We start from the raw sequence: 24,234 nt of genomic DNA on the forward strand, positions 1-24,234 counted from the left end.
TCATGGGTACAAGCGTGCTCATGGCTGTTCATTACTATCATGTAGACAGTTTAAAAAACAAAAACAAAATAGAATCTATTAAAAATATTTTTAAATATCTTGGGCTTTTGAAGTTCAAGATAGTGAATTGAGCACATACTTTTTATCTCTACACCCTTCTGAGATTTTGTTGAAACCGTAATAAGGGATTTAAAAATATAAAACCCAGTAAAAGCAAAACAAATGGGATAAAGGAGGCATTTTCAGCCAGTGAGATTTCAACACGTTTCCAGGAGGCAGGAACAGGTGGGAATGGGTTAGAGAAAGAAAGGAAGCAGGCAAAAATGCTGCTGGTGGGGCTGAGGCGGAGGGGCCTCCGCCTGCCTAGCAGACAAGGCTGGGGCAGGAGATGGTGGGCCTGGCACGGTGGGGGTGAGAAGCCGTTGAGCATCGAAGGATGGAAGCTGCGGTTCTTAGCCTGGGCTACACAGTGGGTGATTAATAATGCTTAATGAGCAATTGTTGAGTGAATAGAAAAATAAATAAATGAGTGGATGCATGACAACCAAATGAAAACACTGGAAGAGATAGCATGTAATGCCTATTTTCAGTGGCTGGTTGTATTAGTCAGAGCTCCCCAGAGAAACAAAACCTATAGACCCTTCATACACAAATCCCTTGGTATCTGTAGGGGATTGGCTCCAGGAACCCCTGAGGACACCAAAATCCCCAGAAGCTCAAATCTCATTTAAAATAGTGAAACATTTGCATGTAAGCTAGGCACATCCTCCCATATACTTTGGCGGAGTGGTAATGGGGAGGGGGGTGTTCCAGGCAGCCTATGGGATCTGAGTTCCCCAAGCAAGGGTCAAACCCATGCGCCTTGTGGTGGAAGAGCAGAGTTTTAACCACTGGACTACCCGGGAATTCCCCACATCCTTCCACATACATTAAATCATCTCTAGATTTCTTACAACAACTAATACAATGTAAATTGTAAATATAATGTAAATGCTATTTTCAGTTCATTCAGTTCAGTCACTCAGTCATGTCCGGCTCTTTGCGACCCCATGGATTGCAGCATGCCAGGCCTCCCTGTCCATCACTAACTCCCGGAGTTTACTCAAACTCATGTCCAAATGCTATGTATGCACAGCAAATTCAAATTTTGCTTCTTGTAAATTTCTGGGATTTCTTCTCAAATATTTTTGTTTCTGCAGATGCAGAACCTACAGGTAGGGAAAAGCAACGGTATACACAGGAATAGCTCATTTTATTGCACTTTGCAGAAACTGTGTCTTTTACAAATTGAAGGTTTGTAGCAATCCTGCATTGAGCAAATATACCAGTGCCGGTTTTCCAACAGCTCTCACTTGTTTCATGTCTCTGTATCGTATTTTTGGTAATTCTCACAATATTTGAAACTTTCCCATTATTATTACACTTGTTATGATGATCTGTAATCAGAGATCTTTGTTGCTACTACTGGGACTTGCTAAAGGCTCAGACAATCGTTAACATCATCTGAGCCTTTAATACTTATTTTTAGCAATAAGGTACTTTTAAAGATAATTTTTATCAGAGTATAGTTGATTGACAATGTTGTATTAATTTCAGGTACACAGCAAAATGAATCAGTTATACATATACCAATATCCACTCTTTTTCTAGATTTTTTTCCCTATATAGGTCATTACAGTGTATTGAGTTCCCTGTATTATACAATAGGTCCTTCTCGGCTATCTGTTTTATACACAGTAGTATGTCTATGTCAATCCCAATCTCCCAGTCTACCCCTCTCCCCACCCCCCCACCCCCGATGACCATAAGTTTGCTTCCTACATCTTTGACTCTATTTTTGTTTTGTGACTAACTCCATTTGTACCAACAATAAAGTATTTTTTGGTTAAGGTATGGTTAACGTATGGCTCCACTGGTTAAGAATCTGCCTGCAATGTGGGAGACCTGGGTTTGATCTCCAGGTTGGGAAGATTCCCTGGAAAAGGGAAAGGCTACCTACTCCAGTATTCTGGCCTGGAGAATTCCATGGACTGTATAGTCCATGGGGTTGCAAAGAGTCAGCACGACTGAGCGACTTTCACTTCTTTTCACTTTCATGCATATTGGTTTTTCAGACAGAATGCTGTTGCACAATTAATAGACTGCAGTATAGCATAACCATAACTTTAAATGCCTCGGGAACCAAAAAAATCACGGGACTCACTTTATTATGATATTTGCTTTTTTCCAGTAGTCTGGAACTAAACCCACAATATCTCTGGGGTATGTCTGTATAAAGAAGTTTATAATTAGGAACTGGCTCATACAATTACAGAGGCTGGCAAGTCCCAAATCTTGCAGGTGAGTCAGGAAGCTCGAGGCCCAGGGCAGCCGATGGTCTAGTTCCAGTCTGAGTCCAAAGTCCTAAGAACCAGGAACCTCAGCAGTGTAGTTCCAGCCCAAAGGCCCCAAGTCTTGAGACTCATGAAAAGCCAATGCTTTCCGTTTCAGTCCAAAGGCAGGAAAAGCTAATGTCCCAGTTCAAAGGCCGTTGGGCAGGAAGAATTCTCTCTTAATCGGAGGAGGGTCAGCCTTTTTGTTTTATTTAAGCCTTCAACGGATTGGATAAGCCCACGCACCCTGAGAAGGGCCATCTGCTTAATGCAATCTACCGACTTCCATGTTAAGCTCATCCAAAGTAACACTCTCACAGAAACATTTAGATCAATTTTTTACCAAATACCTGTGGCCCAGTCAAGTCGGCACATAACACTAGCACATCTTTTTAAAATTTATTTTTGGCTGTTCTGGGTCTTTGTTGTTGCACAATGGCTTTCTCTAGCTCTGGTGAGTGGGGACTACTCGTCCTTGTGGTGCCTGGGCTTCTCGTAGCAATGACTTCTCTTGTTGCAGAGCACGGGTTCTAGGCACAAGGGCTTCAGTGGTTGCAGCACATTGGCTCAATAGTTGCAACTCATGGCCTTAGTTGTCTCACAGCATGTGGGAACCTCCCAAACCAGAGATTGAACTGGTGTATTGCAAGGTGGATTTTTAACCATTGGGTGAGACCACCAGGGAAGCCCCTACATTGGTTTTATGCCCATCAATGTGCTCTTAAAGTGCTCATTTCATGTGATGAATCCCCAGGACAGAGATTACTCATTCACCAACCATCATTTTCCAGGACAGCCTTGGCAATGCTGCTGCTGCTGTTAAGTCGCAATGGGTAAACACAAAACCATCAGCATGAACTGCTCTAGAGTGTGGCATCTTTGCCCTGTGGCTGCTAATCAGGGTCCACTCTCCTCCATAAACAAGGAGGTAGGGGGCAAGAGCTGGAGGAGAGGGTGGGTGGCACCCAACACCAGCACTGAATTCCAGAAATGTCTCATGCAGGCTTTGTTAAAGGCTGGCTTCTCCATCATATGTTTTGATGGGTTTGAAATTGGCCTGATACAGGCCAACAATAAGGAGAGCTGAGCTCACAGAGCAGAAAATCTATACTCTAGACACCGGCTTACTGCAGGAGAATCCAAGGTATTGACCTTCAATTCAAGGCTGAGATAAGAGGCACTAATCTCTCCAGCCTCCCAGACACTTCCAGGCTGACACCAGTCTCAGCCACTTCGTGAGTTGCTAAAATGTTACTCGCTCTAACTCTTTTAGTCGTGTCTGACTCTTTGTGACCCCGACGGCTGTAGCCCACCAGGCTCCTCTGCCCACAGAATTTCCCAAGCAGGAATACTGGAGTGGGTTGCCATCCCCTTCTCCAAGGAATCTTCCCAACCCAGGGATCGAACTCAGGCCTCCTGCATTGCAGGTAGATTCTTTACCGTCTGAACCAAGCTTTACCCTCAGGAAGCCCAAAACGGCCTTTACTGACTCAAGCTGGATTGCATACCCAGGACCAAGTCAAGGTCTCCACCAAAGGGGCCCAAATTCCTCCTCCTCCTCCCTTCTGCAGTGGTGCTTGAAATTTCTTTAACAGAGGCTTAGAAATACAAATGATCTTGGGAAAGGGAATTCATGAATTTACATTCACTGAACTCTCTAAAGATGGGGATTTTTCACCCCAATCCCTCCTGGCTTTACACCTTCCCTTCCTCCCCACAAAGGAGGGATCCCACTAAGCTTGGTCAGTTTCCAAGACATCAGTTACGACATGTTTATTTGTGTGGTCCCCTTTCAGCCAGAAACTGGCCTAAGCCCGCATTCACAAGGCGGATCCCGATCCTCTTGCTTCCTTTTGCTGGTCTGTCTCTCATTCCATCTCTCTCTCTATCCCTCTCTCTCTCTCTCTCTCTGTGCTTCCTCCTTCTACAGAACCAGCACAGGAATGGGCCAAGAGAAAACTTGTAGTTGGAGAAGATTTTTAAGTTAGAACACCTTTCCAATGGGTAATTTTTCCAAATTATGCTCCCACCAAATTGTAAACACAGTTAGAAACATTTCAGAAGATGAACTTGCAACTAGGGAGAGAAATTCTAACAGATGATCAGACAAAGCTTTTTCCTCTTAAGGTACACTAAACAGCCTGTCACTCTACAACTCAGCATTGGCATATGCCAAGCTCCAGAATTCAGGCATTTTATGCCACAGTTCAGTTCAGTCGCTTAGTCGTGTCTGACTCTTTATGACCCCATGGACTGCAGCTTGCCAGGCTTCCCTGTGCATTACCAACTCCCAGAGCTTGCTCAAACTCATGTCCATTGAGTCAGTGATGCCATCCAACCATCTCATCCTGTGTCACAGAGGTATCCTGAATCAAAAGTCATGGTTCATGTGGATTCTACCTTAACACAGAGGCAGAGACATAGATGATAAACTTCTAAACTACGTGCAGAAGTACACTCTACAAAGTGAACTAGACCTAACAACTTATTGACCAGAGATATGTTAATACATCCTTTATTACCCAAACATTATGGAAGTGTTTCAATAATCAGTTACATAACAGATTGCCGGCCACAGACACACGTTTGTGCAAAAATCCCCTGGTCAATAATGTGCTAATAGTAACAAAAACAGTAGTAGCGGCAAGAATAGTCCTCTGATAGTTAACATTTTCTTTTAAATGTTACACAGCATTTTCTGTGTACTGGGTACTACCCCAAACCCTTGATGATGTTCTTCATTCATTCCGTACAACAACCCTCTGATATGAGAATTAGTTTGATCTCCAGTCCTAGACAAGGAAGCTGGAACCAGAGAGGATGAGTTACTCGGCAATAGGTAGCTGGGGCTAGCACACACCCTTCAGAGTCTGGACTCTCGGACACAGAGGAAGTAGGTGGGTTCCGTGCACCATGGGGAGTGAAAGACCAGGAAACTCGTGGTCAACCCCAGTCAGTGCCTTGTGGACCGGCCTCACCTGTGTTCCTTGTAAGCACCGAATTCATGTTAGACTTCACTGCCCTCGCTGATGGAATTAGGCTGCGGTACCCCAAACAGACCCCAAGACAGGAATCTAGGGGTGAGTAGCTTATGTGGGCAGAGATTCCAGAAAGGATAGTGGGGGGATGGGGAAGTAAGACAGGGAAGCCAATCCGAGCTGAGCAAGTCATCACGGTGGGCAACTGGGACCCAGTTGCACTGGCGACATCTGAGTGGCCGTGTGGAACATGCTCCAGACTTGTCCCACCGGGGACCAAGGAGGCTGAACTCTGTGTCCACCAACTCCCAACTGTCCATGGTGGAAGGCTCCTCTGGTAGCATCCTTTTCTGGGCAGTTTGGCTCGTGTTTCACCTGGGTTGTGCAGGCTCTCAACCTGACCCAGGCCCAGACAGAGTGCAGAGGGCCAAGGAAAAGGGACGTGGGTGACCATGACAGTGTTTGCTTCATACATGTGTCTCCAGTCAAGGATAATCTTGGCTGAAGCTTGACAATCGCTTCTTCTTATGGGAGCACCATGCTAAGAAAATTGTTCTGGCCCAGGGGGGCTTGGAATTATGACCACTGAGGATAGAACATTCGTCTCCTAGACCCTTCCAGGTTTTCACCGTGAGAGGGAGGATATTAGACCTCCTCTGTCCCTGTATGAGACATTATTTGGCACAAAGAATGGGCTAGAGAATTTCCAAGACACCAACTTCTGCCTGCTTCTTGGCCTAAAGGGCTGGGGCTTTGAGTAAAACAAACCAGGGACACTGTTAAACTCTTGTATGCCTCTTGCCTAAGAGAGAATGGATTTTAAAATCAGGAGTGAAAGAATAAAAGTGGTAACAGTATAGTCAAGAACAGTAAAGCCTTAGAAATCAGACATGAGACACTGTGAATATTTTTGCTACATTGATTTGGTCCAATTTTGAGGGTTGAAAAGGCAAAGATGACTGACGCTGTTAATGTACCATATTATACCTGACCATGTGTGTGAAGGGGTATTTGTGCATACGTATGTAAGTGTGTAGTGCATATAATCTAGAAAGATTCGAGAGCTTACAAAGAACAAAGAGACAGGCTTGAAATATCCCACAGACAGGTTGAAAGTGTGACATTTGCTACCAAACTTGTTGAAAGCCAAATTGACTTTGGAGCCAAATTTGAGTTCTGATTTTTGGCCCTTTTATCTGAAATTAAAACTTTTCAACAAGGAAAGCTTTAATGGAATTTCCATAGAAAGAACATATATGAAACCATATATAATTCTTGATTTTCTTTTAAAATCTAAATTGGGCGTTATATTGCAAAGATGTGTTCTATAAAGTAATATTTGATTGCCAAGTCACCCAGGAAGATGGGGGAAAGATGATCTTCTAAAGGTTTGGGGTTTTTTATTTCCTCCTGGAGCACTTAGTCTAGATATGGTTGATTTCCGCTTTCTATGACTATGATTTGAAATATGACTTTTCTGAACTTTGTAACCTTATTTGAAGGAAAGCATTTTAAGAGCAAGGGATAAAATTCAATTAACTGAGATGACAGAAAATAATCTACTAAGTGAACATATCAGGCAACTGGAAGCTTTCATACCTTTCAAAAAGGAAATAACTTATTTCTTGCCTTGTTATCTAATGACACAGGAGTTTATTTCTCTTGAAGCTGTTACAAATCTATCTAATGAAGCCTAAATGCTGTTGCCAAGCAATTAGAGTTTTTATTGTGTCACCGATTTCCTTCATTTCCACAGTTGCTGATAATCATTAGCCAATACTGTCTCATCTAAGAATGCACGCACGCACACACACACAAACAGACATGCTCCAGTTGGCTGCGAAACGTAACAGCTCCACTGACAGCTCAGGACACTTCTGTGAGTGTACTGCTGCAGACAGACACCAAACTTGGACGGTTCTGCATAGATCATTCGTCAAGGCACTTGTGCTGATTCAGGCTCATTTGCTATTCTCTGGGTACTGGTGGTGCTAGTAGTAAAGAACATGCCTGCCAATGCATGTAAGAGACCTGGGTTCAATCCCTGGGATGGGAGGATCCCCTAGAGAAGGGCGTGGCAACCCACTCCAATATTCTTGCCTGGAGAATCCCAAGGACAGAGGAGCCTGGCGGCTAACAGTCCACAAGGTCACAGAGGCTTGGACACTACTAAAGTGACTTAGCATGCACACACAGGTACTATTTATTTCATAGATGTTGAAATTTACTCATGCACACACATGCACACAGCAAGCTGTATTCTCTAAATGGCCACTTCGCTATTACCTGTCCTACATGCTCTTCTAGAACCTTGCCACTCCCTCATCAGGAAGTCGGATCTAATCCACTGGCCCTTCCGTTTTTTAAAAAAGATTTTTTTGATGTGGATCATTTTTTAAAGTCTCTATTGAATTTGTTACAATAGTGCTGCTGTATTATGTTTTGGTTTTTTGGCTGCAAGACATGTAGGATCTTAGCTCCCCAATCAGGGATTGAACCTGCATCACCCCTTGCACTGGAAGATGATGTCTTAACCACTGGACCATTGGGAAAGTCCCTCCACTGGCCCTTGATCATGAGCTGTCTTGTAACATACCTTTACCTTCAGGGGCCGCCATGCTGTGGGGAAGCCCCAACAAGCCCATGCAGACAGAACACCAGGAAAGAAAAGGAGATTTGATCCATTTCCAGCCGCGTCAGACATCTATCAGCTCTGCCTGCTCCAGCCACCCATTGATGGCAACTGCATGAAAAATGTGTCCAGCAAAGCCTTCCTGAACTCTTGACCACAGAAACTACGAGTGGTAACAAAACAGTACTTGGAGATTAAGCCAGTCATTTTGGCATATTACCCAGCAGTGTGCAACCAGAGCTGGGCATCCTGAGACTGTGAGTGTAGTTAGAACATTGCTGCATATACACTCCTCTCCTGAATGGACAGAGCAGACGGTACTGGCACTCTGTCCACACCAGCTGTCGACTTCTTATTAAAAGCCACCATCACTCTCTGCCTGGGGACTTTCCTGGCTGCAGTGGCCAGTAAGGAGCAGACCGGGAAGTACTAGGAAGGAATTATCTCTCTACTGTTAGTCACTCAGTCATGTCCGACTCTGTGACCCTATGATCTGTAGCCTACTCTGTCCATGGAATTCTCCAGGCAAGAATACTAGAGTGGGTTGCCATTCCCTTCTCCAGGGGATCTTCCCAACCCAAGTATCAAACCCGGGTCTGCTGCATTGCAGGTGGATTCTTTACCGTCTGAGCCACCAGGGAACCCCAATTACCTCCAAGGAAGCCCTAAGGAATGGAAAATGGAAGTTATCTGGGAAAATGGCCCAACTCTTTGCCCTTCAGATGGGGAACACTCCAAAGCACATACTACCCCAGCCTCCCAGGTGCTCACAGTGGCCGTGGACTTGACATCACTCTTCAGGCTACCTTTCCCCACCTGCCTCACTCCCCTGCCCCCCCACCTACGGGTGCTTCACAGGATCACACCAAACACTTGCCCACAAATCCTCACCTCAGAGTCAGCTTCTGTGGGAACCCAGCCAAAGACGATGGGGAATCAGGCTGAAGGGCTGCAGGGGGTGGTGTCAACTGAGACCCCAGCTCTTCAGCTGCTGCTTCAGATCCAATGAAGCCCTGAGGTGCCTGTGCTCCTTCCGAGAGTAGATCAGGAAGGGAAATAGATCGTCCACATTCACGCTCCATATCAGATAGCCAATAGATGTGCATGTGAACATCCACACAAATTTACAAATAAGACGTGTGTCCTGAGTGTGCAATTTTATCAAAAACAGATTTTACACTTTCCGATCGAAATTTGGAAATGTTTAAGTCGTTAAAAGGTATGGCATATTAACTGTATGCCCAGTGCTCTGACAACCAATGCAATACTGGCAAAAGAAAAATCACCCCCAAAGTCACAGCACTTGGAATATGGCCAGACATGTGACAAGAATCCACAGCAAAAACGCAGGCATTGTGCATGGAGGGGAAGGAAACTCCACACCAGGCAATGACATCAGTGCAGTGATATCACTCACCCTTCTATTCCCGGGGAGTCCCTGCAGGCTGGTGGAAAGAGGAACTGGGCACAGCTAAGCTCATGGGAGCCCAAGTGCTTTACTCAGTAGCTGACTGAAGACCACACCTCCACAGTAATTTCCATTCAAGTGCCTCCTCCACGTCAGACAGCCTTCAAGGACTTTGTATCTGCAAGGTGCTAGCACCTGATGAAGCATGCATGAATGAATGAATTATGCAACTGCATGATGCAAAGCTGCATAATTCAATGCTAATCCCAAGACAGAGGTGTTTCTGATTACTAGTTACATGGCAACAGTCTAAACCAGCCTACAATCCGCCAAACCCATCAGCTTTGAAATGACACCATTCTGATTAATTTTTATTTCAGGGAGACTTGCCTTATTTCAAACTGGGGGTAAATATACAAAACAACTAATATTTTATATTCTAAGTTAAACTCATAAAAATGTGTTCTCAGTAGTTGTCATCCTCTTCATTTTATGCTAATAACTAATTTATATTAATAGAAATATAGAAAACAAATTTATGGTTGCCAGAGGAGAAGGATGAAAGGGATAAAGTGGGAGATTGGGACTGACATATGCATACAACTATATATAAAATAGTCAACTAATAAATAGCCTGCTGTATAGCACAATACTTTGTAATGATCTACATGGGAAAAGAATCTTTTTTTTAAAAAGAGTGGATATATGTATAACTGATTCACTTTGCTGAACACCTGAAACTAACACAACTTTGTTAATCAACTATATGCCACTAAAATTTTTTAAATAGTAATATAATTCTTCTATAATACTTAAAAAGAGCTTCCTATTTATTGTGTTTACCATAGTGTGTTTAGCAGAGATGTTAACTCATTTAACGTACTACAAAGTAGATGTTACTATCATCCCAGTTTATAGATGGAAAATACCGAAATCAGATTGATTATATTCTTTGCAGCCAAAGATGGAGAAGCTCTATACAGTCAGCAAAAACAAGATCAGGAGCTGACTGTAGCTCAGATCATGAACTCCTTATTGGAAAATTCAGATTTAAATTGAAGAAAGTATGGGAAAACAGTAGACCGTTCAGATATGACTTAAATCAAATCCCTTACGATTATACAGTAGAAGTGAGAAATAGAGTCAAAGGATTAGATCTGATAGACAGAGTGCCTGAAGAACTATGGACGAAGGTTTGTGACATTGTGCAGGAGGCAGTGATCAAGACCATCCCCAAGAAAAAGAAATGCAAAAAGGCCAAATGGCTGTCTGGGGAGGCCTTACAAATAGCTGAGAAAAGAAGAGAAGCGAAAGGCAAAGGAGAAAAGGAAAGATATACCCATTTGAATGCAGAGTTCCAAAGAACAGCAGGAAAGATAAGAAAGCCATCCTCAGTGACTAATGCAAAGAAATAGAGGAAAACCGTAGAATGGGAAAGACTAGAGATCTCTTCAAGAAAATTAGAGATACCAAGGGAACATTTCATGCAAAGATGGGCACAATAAAGGACAGAAATGATATGAACCTAACAGAAGCAGAAGATATTAAGAAGAGGTGGCAAGAATACACAAAAGAACTATAAAAAAAAGATCTTCACAACCCAGATAACCACGATGGTATGATCACTCACCTAGAGCCAGACATTCTGGAATGCGAAGTCAAGTGGGCCTTAGGAAGCATCACTATGAACAAAGCTGGTGGAGGTGATAGAATTCCGGTTAAGCTATTTCAAATCCTGAAAGATGATGCTGTGAAAGTGCTGCACTCAGTATGTCAGCAAAATTGGAAAACTCAGCTGTGGCCACAGGACTGGAAAAAGTCAGTTTTCCTCCCAATCCCAAAGAAAGGTAATGCCAAAGAATGCTCAAACTACCATACAATTGCACTCACCTCACACATTAGCAAAGTAATGCTCAAAATTCTCCAAGCCAGGCTTCAGCAATACGTGAACCATGAACTTCCATGAGTTCAAGCTGGATTTAGAAAAGGCAGAGGAACCAGAGATCAAATTACCAATTTCCACTGGATCATCAAAAAAGCCAGTTCCAGAAAAACATCTACTTCTGCTTTATTGACTACACCAAAGCTTCTGACTGTGTGATCACAACAAACTGTGGGAAAATTCTTCAAGAGATGGGAATACCAGACCACCTGACCTATCTCTTGAGAAATCTGTATGCAGGTCAGGAAGCAACAGTTAGAACTGGACATGGAACAACAGACTGCTTCCAAATTGAGAAAGGAGTACATCAAGGCTGTATATTGTCACCCTGCTTATTAAACTTGTATGCAGAGTACATCATGTGAAATACCAGACTGGAAGAAGCACAAGCTGCAATCAAGATTGCCAGGAGAAATATAAATAACCTCAGATATGCAGATGACACCACCCTTATGGCAGAAAGTGAAGAAGAACTAAAGAGCCTCTTAATGAAAGTAAAAGAGGTGAGTGAAAAAGTTGACTTAATATTCAACATTCAGAAAACTAAGATCATGGCATCATTCCCATCACCTCATGGCAAATAGATGGGGAAACAATGAAAACAGTGAGAAACTTTTATTTTGGGGGGCTCCAAAATCACTGCAGACGGCGACTGCAGCCATGAAATTAAAAGGCTCTTGCTCCTTGGAAGAAAAGCTATGACCAGCCTAGACAGCATATTAAAAAGCAGAGACATTACTTTGCCACCGAAGGTCCATCTACTCAAAGCTATGGTTTTTCCAATAGTCATGTATGGATGTGAGTTGGACCATAGAGAAAGCTGAGCACCGAAGAATTCTTGAGAGTCCCTTGGACTGCACAGAGATCCAACCAGTCCATACTAAAGGAGATCAGTCCTGAATATTCATTGGAAGGACTAATGTTGAAGCTGAAACTCCAGTACTTTGGTGACCTGATGTGAAGAACTGACTCCTTGGAAAAGACCCTGATGCTGGGAAAGATTGAAGGCGGGAGGAGAAGGGGATGACAGAGAATGAGATGGTTGGATGACATCATCAACTCAATGGACATGAGTTTGAGCAACCTCCAGGAGTTGATGAAGGACAGGGAAGCCTGGCATGCTGCAGTCCATGGGGTCACAAAGAGTCAGACATGACTGAGTGACTGAACTGAACTGATAGATGGAAAAAAATGAGGCAAAAAGAGGTGAAGAAGCTTGCAAACAGTTACACACTGACAGGCGGTGATTGTACAACTATGTACAGCCAAGCAGTCTAGCCCTAGAACCTACTACATTCTCAACCACCAGGCTCTGCTTCCTCATTTCATCTGCAAAAAGACCTTGTGATGGAGGCACTGCTTTCCCATTTTACTTACGAGAAAGCCAAGTTTCAGTCAAGTTAGTCAGAAACCCAACCCACTTTTTGCCTCAAGCTCTGCTGCATCTTAGCTGCTATCTTCCAGCTGTATCTGCACTGAGACAGACCTGGTCCAGCCCTCACCAAGGCTGCCAAACACTTTTAATTCAACCCAGACATGGACAAATGAAGAAAATCCATCTTTACTTTGAAATGTGATGAGACACAGAAAAGCTAATTGGGTTCGCATGAGTATGATAAGTCACTTCAGTCATGTCCAATGCTTTGGTACCCTATGGACTGTGGCCTGCCAGGCTCCTCTTTCCACAGGATTCTCCAGGCAAGAATACTGGAGTGGGCTGCCATGCCTTCCTCCTCCAGAGGATCTTCCCAACCCAGGGATTGAGCCCACCTCTCTTACCTGTTCTGCATTTGCAGGCGTGTTCTTTACCACTAGGGCCCATCTGGGAAGCAGTTGGGTGACCTTATGCCAGTAAGAGCAAGCATATATTAAGTCCCTGCACAGACCAGGCAGTGTTCTGGGCACCTTGCACCTGTCAGCTCCTTGAAGTCTCCTAACGCTGAATGAGGTGGGCACACTGCCCGTCCTCCCACCAGACAGTTGTCTCAGAGAGGCCGACAGGTGGGATGGAGGTGAGGCTGCTCCTTGGTAGGAGATGGGGACAGGCTCTCCGGGGACTCCCTCAGAGCTGCTGATGTGCTGGGGTGCGTGGAGTAGGAGGAAAACCGAGGCCAGGTAGGCAGATGGTCAGAGGAGAACAGCAGTGACCCGAGGATGCCCAGAGGTGAAAAAGCAAGGCAAAGGCTCCCTTCACTGTTTTGCAGATAATCTGGGACACAGGGTCAGAACCACCTGTGAGCATCCTTCCCAAGGACCAGCAGGCTAACTCCAGGGCGCCAGGCGGAGCGGCCTCTAGAGGGCGGGGGTGAGCAGATCCCGGGGACTAGGAAGTGCGCACCCCGGGAGCCAGGGGTGGGATGTGGATCACAGCCGCCAAGGGGGCTGGGGTGGGACAAACGGCACAGTCAGGAGTTGCCTCGTGGGATCTTCACTCCCTTCTGCCTCCAGTGAACACCCGTACCAGGATGGTCACGAGGGCTCCACCTGCAAGGGGTACACCTGCACAGCTGGGCAGTGTCAACAGCTGGGGTTAAAAAGTGGGCCATGGTAGGCTTCCCTGGTGGCCCAGCTGGTAAAAGAATCCGCCTGCAATGCAGGAGACCTAGGTTTGATCCTGGGTCAGGAAGATCCCCTGGAGAAGGAAATGGCTACCCACTCCAGTATTCTTGCCTGGAAAATTCCACAGACAAAGGAGCCTGACAGGCTATGGTCCATGGGGTCACAGAGTCAGGCACGACCGAGTGACTATCACTCGTTCATCACTCATGGGCTTTGAGGAGGGCACAACCCACGTAAAGAAGAGTGAGAAAGGAGATTTACCAAATTGTTCTTGGCAGTCCTCTCTGAAGAGCAAAATATTTTATTTTTCTTCCGGCATTGTTTAGCTTTTTTTTTTGTAACAATTATGTGATTTTTTTTGCAAAAAAAAACAAAACAAAACAGGAAAGCTATATCAAAAGAAGAAATTGCCACACTTGACTCCTTCATTTCACAAATGAGCAAATGAGGCTTGGGTCAGTCAGTGCTCGTGGACGGGGGCTCAGAAACACGTGTTCAGTGTGAGTACAGGACTTGGCACCACCCAGCCCTGGGGATGTAATGGATGTCACCTACAGGCTGGGCTCAGAGAAGGTGAGGGACATACCAGGCGAGAGAGCCCCCATGAGGGGCAACAAAGAGGAGCCTGTTGTCCGGATCCATTGACTTAACTTCTATGTTTGAAAGAACAAGGGTTTCCATGGTTTTGAAATGAACAACTGCCAGTCTGAACATGTTTTCTAAACAATCCAATCACTTCTCTTGAATCTATGCTTGGGAGTGAAATTGCTGGTATCTACGTGTTTAGTTTCAATAGAAAAACTGCCCAATAGTTTACAGAAGTTATTAATTTTTAGTAACCTGTGAACATGAGTTGATACCAGTCAATTTAGTGAAAATCAAGTGAGCAGCTGTACAGTACTGTGGATGTTTTTATGTTAGGATGGTAGGAGGCGATCTTAGTCCGTGTTTCCCTTGGAGGCAGTGACCTCTGGGAGGCAGGGTCCTCCAGGAACAGGGCCTCCAATTGTGTTGGGACCTCTCCCTGGTTCGCACAGAACATCTTCCTCAAGAAGACAGGGAGCAGAGGGACTTCCCTGGTAATCCAGTAGTTAAGACTCCAGACTTCCAATGCAGGAGTGTGGGTTCAATCCCTGGTCAGGGAACTACATATGATCCCGCATGCTGGGGAGTGTGGCCAAAAATAAATAAAACAAAACACTGTTTTATCAGCAATCAGAAATAGAAATTTTTAAAATTACAGATAAAGAAGTCAAAATTTTAAATTAAGAAAAAAACAAAAAGACAGGGACCAGAGGAAAGGCCACAGTTGGCAACCCAAATGGTGATTTTCTGTTGGCCAGGGTGGCTAGACTTAGAGCATCTTTGGGCAAATAAGGAAAGTCACCGCATGGGGAGATGACTGGAGTCCCTTCTGGGAGCCCCCATTAGCAAAAGGCCCCCCTTCTCTGCTGCTTCAGCCCCCTGCCAATGCTCAGGGTTGGGAAACAGACCAGGCAGGCCCAGAACTCAGCTTCCACTGGCCCCTCTCCTGAGTGGGAGCCCTGTGCCCCACAACACTCAGGGACCCCTCTGGACACTGTTCTGCTCAGACCAGGGTGTGTGTCAATGAAGGGCAAGAATCATCTTAAAATGGGACGGGACCTGGTAAACAACCCCCAGAAGCTGGGCAGCTGTAACAGACAAGGTTGCCTCTCCTACCCACTGCTTCTCAGGCCTGCCCTTGACCTGTGGCCAGTGGTCCAGGCCATCTGCCTTAGTTTGCAGTTCCCCTCCAGAGCCTGAAACAAGGACTTGGGTTCTGACTGTTTGTTTTGGGAACTGATCAGCCCTGTGAGGAAGTGATGACAATCAGGCTTCAGGGAAGGTATCACCCAGGCCTCCATCGCCCCAAGGCCTTCAGTGGGGCCAAGACACTGGAAGGTTTTTTCCCTAGTTCCTACTGCTCATTGGTCGATGGTGGCTCCTGGTGTGTTAACTCACTGGCACTGGTGATCTGCGCATGGAAGGAAGTTTAGTGCATGCAGAAGCAGCCTGCAGGCCACCTCTAGGGTAGGCTGAGCAAGCGTGGGCAGGGTACCAACAGCATCTGAATTCTCATGGGTGACTTCCTTGGTCATCCAGTGGTTAAGACTTCATCTTCCAATGCAGGGGGTGCGAGTTCAATCCCTGGTTGGGGAGCTAAGATCCTACAAAACCCAAGGCCAAAAAAGCCAAAACATAAACAACAGAAGCAATATTGTCACAACTTCAATAAAAACTTCAAAAATGGTCCTTATCAAAAAAAACTTCCTGAGTGTCAATGAGCTGAGCCAATTCAGTTTGGCTCAGAAAATCATGCAGAGATGCTGAGATCAACAGTCTCTCATCTGAGAGGCAGGAAAACTAGGAATGAGCTAATGGCCCCTGTTTTTTTGCATGAGGAAAGGAAACTAAGCCAAGTACCCATGTAGAAAAGGTGGAGGATGTTTTGCAGATCCTCTCAGAAACATACTTGAAGGTCCATTTAAAATCCTAAATAAATATCCTTAGAAACATGTTCAAGTTTCTCAGTAGTTAACCATTTTCTCAAGTCTGTGGTTTGAATACATATCCCAAAGCTAAGATTTAATCTATCCAGGATGCCAAGCTGGTATTTCAGCTGGCATTCTGATCACCTATTGGGAAACTGCTACTGAACCTGCCTGCCAAGCAGGAGACTCAGGTTCAATCCCTGGATCAAGAAGATCCCCTGCAGAAGGGAATAGCAACCCAATCCAGTATTCTTGCCTGGGAAATCCCATGGATAGAGGAGCCAGGTAGGCTACAGTCCATGTGGCTACAGAAGAGTCGGACATGACTTAGCAGCTCAGCACACACATGCGGTGTACTAGCAGTTCATCTACCTTCTTATTTTATATTTCCTGTTTGGTCCATTTTCTTTTCTTTTTTTCCCTTCTTTTCAATAGACTAAATTAACTCCTATTTAAAATGAAGTCCCTTCATTCTTTTTTATGGTTGCCTATTATTCCATTGTATGAATATTCTGTAATTTATTCAATTCATCCATTATCGATAGACATTCGAGTCTTTTCCAACTGTATCCGATCATATTTTATTTTATATAATGAGAAACCTTGTTCGTACTTCACAATTCAAATTTGTCTTGCAGGTTTACCTTTCTGGATGATGTTGGCTTCAAGAACTGATAGACTCTTTCATAAGTTCTGTCTTAGCCTCTGTTCTCCAAATGTGGTCCCTGAGATGAGCATTCCTGTGAACGTGGCTTTCTAAGCCCTGAGCCCAGGAAAAACCAGTGTGAGAGCCAGACAGGAAAGGAGGCCAGGCCAGGTGCAGCATCTAGCAAATCACCTGGGAAAGGACCTTGCTGTTGTCCCACAGGGGAGCTGTTGGGGACAGTACAGAACCTCCTCTACATGTCCTGATGAGGGCAAGATGCTGCTCCCATCTAACACTGCATGGGCCACCCAAGGAGACATAAATCTATAACGTCTCTTCCCAAGGAGTCAGAAGTCCCAGCCACCTCTGCTGACCATCAGAGTAGAGGAACCCTGAGGGAGCTTTCTAACCTCTTTGATTTTCAGCCTGAAAACAAATGATGGGCTTTAAGGTAAGCAGGGCTTGCACACATGTTAAGTCTCTTTAGTCATGTTCAACTCTGCAGCCCCATGGACTGTAGCCTGCCAGGCGTCTCTGTCCATGGGATTCTCCAGGCAAGAATATTGGAGAGGGTTGCTTTTCCCTCCTCCAGGAGATCTTCCCAACCCAGGGATTGAACCTCCATCTCTTATGTCTCCTGCATTGGAAGGCAGGTTCTTTATGACGAGTACCACCTGGGAAGCTCTAAGGTAAGGAGAGTCTATGCCAGCTCTTGCCTGCACCATATATAAGTCATGTGGCTTTAGGCAAGACATCACTTAACCTTTCTTCTCTCTCTCTCTCTCTCTCTTTTTTTTTTGTCATATGGAAACTTACCTCCCCGACCAGGGACTGAACCCGTGCCCTCTACAGTATAAGTGTGGATTCTTAACCCCTGGACTCCTAGGGAAGTACCCAGTTAATCTTCTTAAGTCACGTTTTTCCTCACCTGTAACCGGGGATAATAGTAATAGTTCTTACAGCAGAAATCTTAGCACAGTGACTGGCACAGAGTAAGTGGCACTCCAAGTTCCTGTCCTTATATATGACTCAGCAGAACTTTTCTAAAACAAAATTTGAAAGACTTTGAGCTCCTTAAGCAACCACCAGAAAGCACCTTACAAAACAAAGACGCCAGTGTATTTATTATTTTTATAAAACACCTAAATGGGAGAAAAGTCTCATAAATCATGAGTTGCTGTTTTCCTCGGCCTCTATACAATAGTCATATTCTTTTATGAAACACTGGACCATATTAAACTGCTCGGGTCTCTGAAATTTGTAAATCTGTACAAATTTCACTTTGGAAACAGCCCTTTATGTGTACTGTCACTTAAATCACAAATTATGGTTGGTAAAAAAGATTTTAATTCACATAAATTCACTGGTAAAATCCTCACACCAAGAGGATTTGCACACCCACAGTGAGGCCACTGGAAGTTATTCCAGGTGGTTACATCTTCTTAGGGTGATGAAGTATTAGGACTGAGTGGAAGGTGAGTGTTAGTTGCTCAGTCGTGTCTGAATCTTTGTGACCCCAAGGACTGTAGCCCATCAAGCTCCTCTGTCCATGGAATTCTCCAGGCAAGGAGTGGATTGCCATTCCCTTCTCCAGGGAGGAAGGTAAGAAGAGAAGAGTAGTTCAGTTCAGTTCAGTTCAGTCACTCAGTCATGTCTGACTCTTTGCAACCCCATGGACTGCAGCACACCAGGCTCCTCTGTCCATCACCAATTCCTAGAGTTTACTCAAACTCATGTCCATTGAGTCTGTGATGCCATCCAACCATCTCATTCTCTGTCATCCCCTTCTCCTCCCACCTTCAATCTTTCCCAGCATCAGGGTCTTTTCAAATGAGTCAGTTTTTCACATCAAGTGGCCAAAGTACTGGAGTTTCAGCTTCAGCATCAGCCCTTCCAATGAATATTCAGGATTGATTTCCTCTAGGATGGACCGGTTTGATCTCCTTGCAGTCCAAGGGACTCTCAAGAGTCTTCTCCAATACCACAGTTCAAAAGCATCAATTCCTCGGTGCTCAGCTTTCTTTATAGTCCAGATCTCACATCCAGACATGACTACTCAAAAAACCATAGCCTTGACTAGATGGACCTTTGTTGGCAAAGTAATGTCTCTGCTTTTTAATATGCTGTCTAGGTTGGTCATAACTTTTCTTCCAAGGGGTAAGAATCCTTTAATTTAGTTTAGTTGGGTTTCTTCAAAAGCAGACCCAAGGGATTTCCCTGTGGTCCAGTGATTAGGAATCCACCTTGCAATACAGGGGACACAGGTTTGATCCCTAGTCAGGAACTAAGATCCCACATGCCACAGAGCAACTAAGCCCATGTGCCACAATTAGAGAGTCTCCAAGGTGCAACCAAAGACCCCAAGTAATGCAACAAGGATCCCGCAGGCCAGACCCAAGGCAGTCAAATAAATAAATATTCAAACAAGCAAACAAAGCAGATCCTGGGCAAGGACTTGAGTGCATGTAGTTTATCTGGGAGGTGGTTTACTCAAGGATCTCCAGAGAAATGTATCAATAGGAAATTACATATAATGAGGAACTGGTTCCCACCATTGTGGAGTCTGAGAATTCCCATGATCCTGTCTCCTTCCTGGAGACCAGGAAGGCCAGTGGTGTGATTCAGGAGACGTAGGCAGGAGAGGATGAGACAGTGTCCAAGCTCAACAGTGAGGCAGGAAAAAAAAAGGGGGTGGCACATTTCTTCTGCATTTTGTTCTCTCCAGGCCCTCTCTGGATTGGATGATGCCCACCCACTCTAGGAAAGGCAGCCTACTGAGTCTATCTGTTCAAATGCTAATCGTCTCTGGAACCACCCTCACAGATCACCCAGAAGTAATGTTTAATCTGGGTACCACATGGCCAGTCAAGCTGACATATAAAATTAACCATCACGGGAGATGACCGCAGGAAACACAAGGAAGGGAGTCAGGAAGTGAGAGAGAGAAGGGGAATAGTATTAATGAGCAGGCTAAGGAAGACCCTCTAAGAAACCTTGGAGAACACATCTTCAGAGAGGGAAGCTGGGGTATTGATTCACCAGCTCCCAGCCTCCTTTTGTTGAGACTTACCCCAGAGTTGTTGAATCCTTGACACTCACAGTTTGCCGTACAAGTGGGTTGACCAAGCTCATGGGGTGCTGAAGAAGGCCTCTGAGAAGAAAAGCAGGGAGATAAAGATGCCTGAGGTGGGAAGTTCACAGTATACACAGGACCTGTCCAATGCGGCTGCAGGTGAACTCATGGATTGAGGGAACATGGGGTCGGATACCCAGAGCTCCTGCTACAAATGCCTTGAAAACCTATCATGACTTCAGGACCCAGAGAAATGTAATATCTCATGAACCCAACTTTTACTCATTATAGGAAGCAAAATATCACTCTAACGTTGTCACTTCTAAAATTTTATTCCATGAAACAATGCTTCAGAAGTATGCTCTAAGAAGGCCATTATGAATAGTCATTTTTCCTCTTGCAAAGAACAATTTCTTAATCCTGTTCTCCTTAGCCACATGACAAAAAAACCATTGTAACTTCAGCAGATAATACACCCCGAGTCAATATCAGATGTGTCATAAATTAATACCAGCACCAGTACAACATTTCGGTCACCATATCTGTTACAGAAAAATCTAAATGTGTTAACATCATCCAATAACTCTGCCCTCAAGTTTTCCAGGCCATTTAATTATTAAATTCCTCTTTGGAAAGGGATCTCTATTGTAAGCAATTCAGACTTTGGTGGATGGCAGGGTTTTTTCTGAGGTCACCAGAGCTTTTAATCGCTGCCTAAAGTGCATCCCGTGTTGATTAAGATACCCCAGATTAACTAGATTTAGCCCAGGCAATCACACTCCATTCAGTAGGGCTCATCTCTGGTGAGTCGTGGACATTAATGACAGTTGCAAGAGCTCAAATATTATATAATCACTAATTACATTCTGTGCAATTAGTGGCAGCTCATCAGTGTGAATCACTAATGGATGATCACCCTGTTCTCTGTGGGAAGGGAGAGATGGACTGCCTCGTTTCCTGATTGTATTAGCATAGACACAGACGCTGTTAATGAACGTGGGTGACGGTGAAGAGGCACCACTTCTGCGCTGTGATGGACAAAGGCACGAGGAGGGCTTGATGGCCATCGACACTTCATACTGAACCTCAAAGCTGCATGTTTGTGGTTTGTCACTGTGACTCATTCACTCCCCACCTTCCAAATGGAAAAGACACACAACATTCTGGCCAAACAGCTGATAAAACACTTGCAAACAAAGCCAGCTAAAGAAACACACACACACACACACACACACACACACACTTGCGTGTTTATTTTTCTTTTTTTTTTAAAGACTCTTTTTACATGGACCACTTTTAAAGGCTTTTATTGAATTTGTCACAACACTGCTTCTGTTTTATGTTCTGGTTTTGTGGCCACCCGCAAGGCATGTGAGATCTTAGTTCCCCTACCATGGATCAAACCTGCACCCCTTGCCTTGAAAGGCAAAGTCTTAAGTCTAAACCACTGGACCTCCAGAGATCCAAGCTCCGAGGATCATTCAGGCATGAAGCCTGTGACACAGTGGGAAGAGCACCTCTGAAATGGTGATGAACTGCTCTGATTTTTTTTAACCCTGTCTATGTCAGGCGTTATTAGCTGCTCGAGCCCCCATAACAAAATAGCACAGCCCGGGTTGCTTGAACAGCAGAGTTTTCTTCTCTCATATTTCTGGAATCTGGAAGTCCAAGATCAGTCTGTCTGTAGGGGTAGTTTTTCTGAAGCCCATCTCCCTTGTTAACAGAAAACACCTTCTCACTGAGTCCTCACACGGCCTTTCCTCTGTGTGCATGCTGGTCTCAGGTCTCTCCTTGTGCCCACATTTATTCACTTATAAGGACACGGGTCATGCTGGATTAGGGCCCACTTTAGTGACCTCACTGTAACATCATTACCTCTTTAAAGGCCCTGCCTCCATGTACAATCAGATGCTGAGTTGCTGCGGAGTAAGGGTTTCAACACAGAAATGCAGGGGCACACAATTCAGCCAATGAAGCCAGTATGTGCATGAACTAAGTCTATGCTAACCCAAGAAATTCTTGCTGAAAGATGGGCACCAGGCTCGGATTGCCTGAACCCTACATTGGAAGGCAAGTCTTAACGACAGGCCCTCCAGAGATTCAAACTCTGAGGGTCTGTGGGACATTCAAGCATGAAGCCTGTGACAAAGTAGGAAGGGCACCTCTGAAATGGTGATACACTTCTCTGATTTTTTAACCCTCTCTGTGTTGGCCTTAGGTGAGAGGCTAACCCTTAATGACAGCTGTCCTGTCCAGAACAGCTGCCCGTGGTCATGTGATTGCTCAGTGCTTGAAATAGGGCTAATGTCACTGAGGAACTGAATTCTTCATTTTATTTCATTTTAAATCATTTGTCTTCAAACTGAAGTGTAAAACATGTTTTCCTGTGAAATGCAATTTTATAGTTTTGATAGATATCCATTTTACTTTAACTATTTTGGGGGAACACAAGAAAATAGGACTTATTGGTGGTCGTGAGTAAGGAGGCTGGCGTCAAGGCTCTTGTGAGCAAAAGACCCGCCATCCGTCCAGGGGAACATGATTAGGGATGTATTTGGCCCCACAGCCATCCAGGGTAAGCTGCTTTTCTGCCACCATATCTTCATTTTTTTATTTTATTTTATTTTATTTTTAAGCTTTACATAATTGTATTAGTTTTGCCAAATGCCACCATATCTTCAAATTCATCTGCTTTAAACTTAGTAAATACCCACTCCTTGGAGATGTGGGTTTTCTGGAGGCCAGGCCCCCCTATTGAGGGCTTCAATCACATGCTCTTTGTTCTGCAGCTTGGACATTATGACTTGGCCAGTGTGGACCCTGGCCACTGTGCCCTGGGGCTTTCCAAAAGCACCACACATATCTGTCTGGAGCTAGACTGGGGGCAGCATGCCAGTCATGAATGTCCACTGGAAAGGGCTGTCTCCAAGGTCCCTTAGGGCAACCCATACAGGCAACAGGCTGAATACATTGTCAAGGAGGTTGCTTTCTGTAGCCACTGCACACCAGGCTCCCACGGGGAAGAGAGCACAGTCGGTTTAATTGCCTGCAAATTACTTAAACTATTAAAAATGGTGTGTCTCAATTATGATGCCCAATCAATAAGGAAAATACACTGACATTCAAAAGTTAGAATGAAAAACATGTACACTATCTCATTAATAATTTTTATGTTGATTATGTTTGAAATGAACATTTTCAATATGTTGGATTAAATGAAATACATGATTAAAATTAATTTACCTGTTTCAGAAACAAGTATAGATACAGAGAACAAACAGATCATTGCCAGAGGGGAAAGGTTGGGAGAACAAAGAAATAGGTGAGAGAGATTAAGAGCTACAAACTTCCAGCTGCAAAATAAATGAATCATGGGGGTGACCTGTCCAGTGTGGGGAATACAGTCAATAAATAGGTAATGTCTTTACATTGACATATTGTAACTAGTTTTACCCTGGTGATCATTTTGAAATTTATCAGTTCAGTTCAGTTCAGTCGCTCAGTCGTGTCTGACTCTTTGTGACCCCATGAATCGCAGCACACCAGGCCTCCCTGTCCATCACCAACTCCCAGAGTTCACCCAGACTCACATCCATCGAGTCAGTGATGCCATCCAGCCATCTCATCCTCTGTCGTCCCCTTCTCCTCGTGCCCCCAATCCCTCCCAGCATCAGAGTCTTTTCCAATGAGTCAACTCTTCGCATGAGGTGGCCAAAGTACTGAAGTTTCAACTTTAGTATCATTCCTTCCAAAGAAATCCCAGGGCTGATCTTCAGAATGGACTGGTGGGATCTCCTTGCAGTCCAAGGGACTCTCAGGAGTCTTCTCCAACACCACAGTTCAAAAGCATCAATTCTTCGGCACTCAGCCTTCTTCACAGTCCAACTCTCACATCCATACATGACCACAGGAAAAATCACAGCCTTGACTAGACGAACCTTTGTTAGCAAAGTAATGTCTCTGCTTTTGAATATGCTATCTAGGTTAGTCATAACTTTCCTTCCAAGGAGTAAGCGTCTTTTAATTTCATGGCTGCAGTCACCATCTGCAGTGATTTTGGAGCCCAGAAAAAATAAAGTCTGACATTGTTTCCACTGTTTCCCCATCTATT

The 24,234-nt window shown here is 44.5% G+C and overlaps 1 non-coding gene across 1 annotated transcript; it reads right to left on the minus strand.

Annotated features, from left to right (window-relative positions):
• Positions 1–23,040: 23,040 nt before the first annotated feature.
• Positions 23,041–23,175, minus strand: LOC112449451 (small nucleolar RNA SNORA70). The gene has a single exon (XR_003038016.1). It is a non-coding gene; the product is annotated as a small nucleolar RNA SNORA70 (small nucleolar RNA).
• Positions 23,176–24,234: the final 1,059 nt, after the last annotated feature.

Source organism: Bos taurus, chromosome 13, assembly GCF_002263795.3.
Source record: "Bos taurus isolate L1 Dominette 01449 registration number 42190680 breed Hereford chromosome 13, ARS-UCD2.0, whole genome shotgun sequence".
NCBI classification, from domain to species: domain Eukaryota; kingdom Metazoa; phylum Chordata; class Mammalia; order Artiodactyla; family Bovidae; genus Bos; species Bos taurus.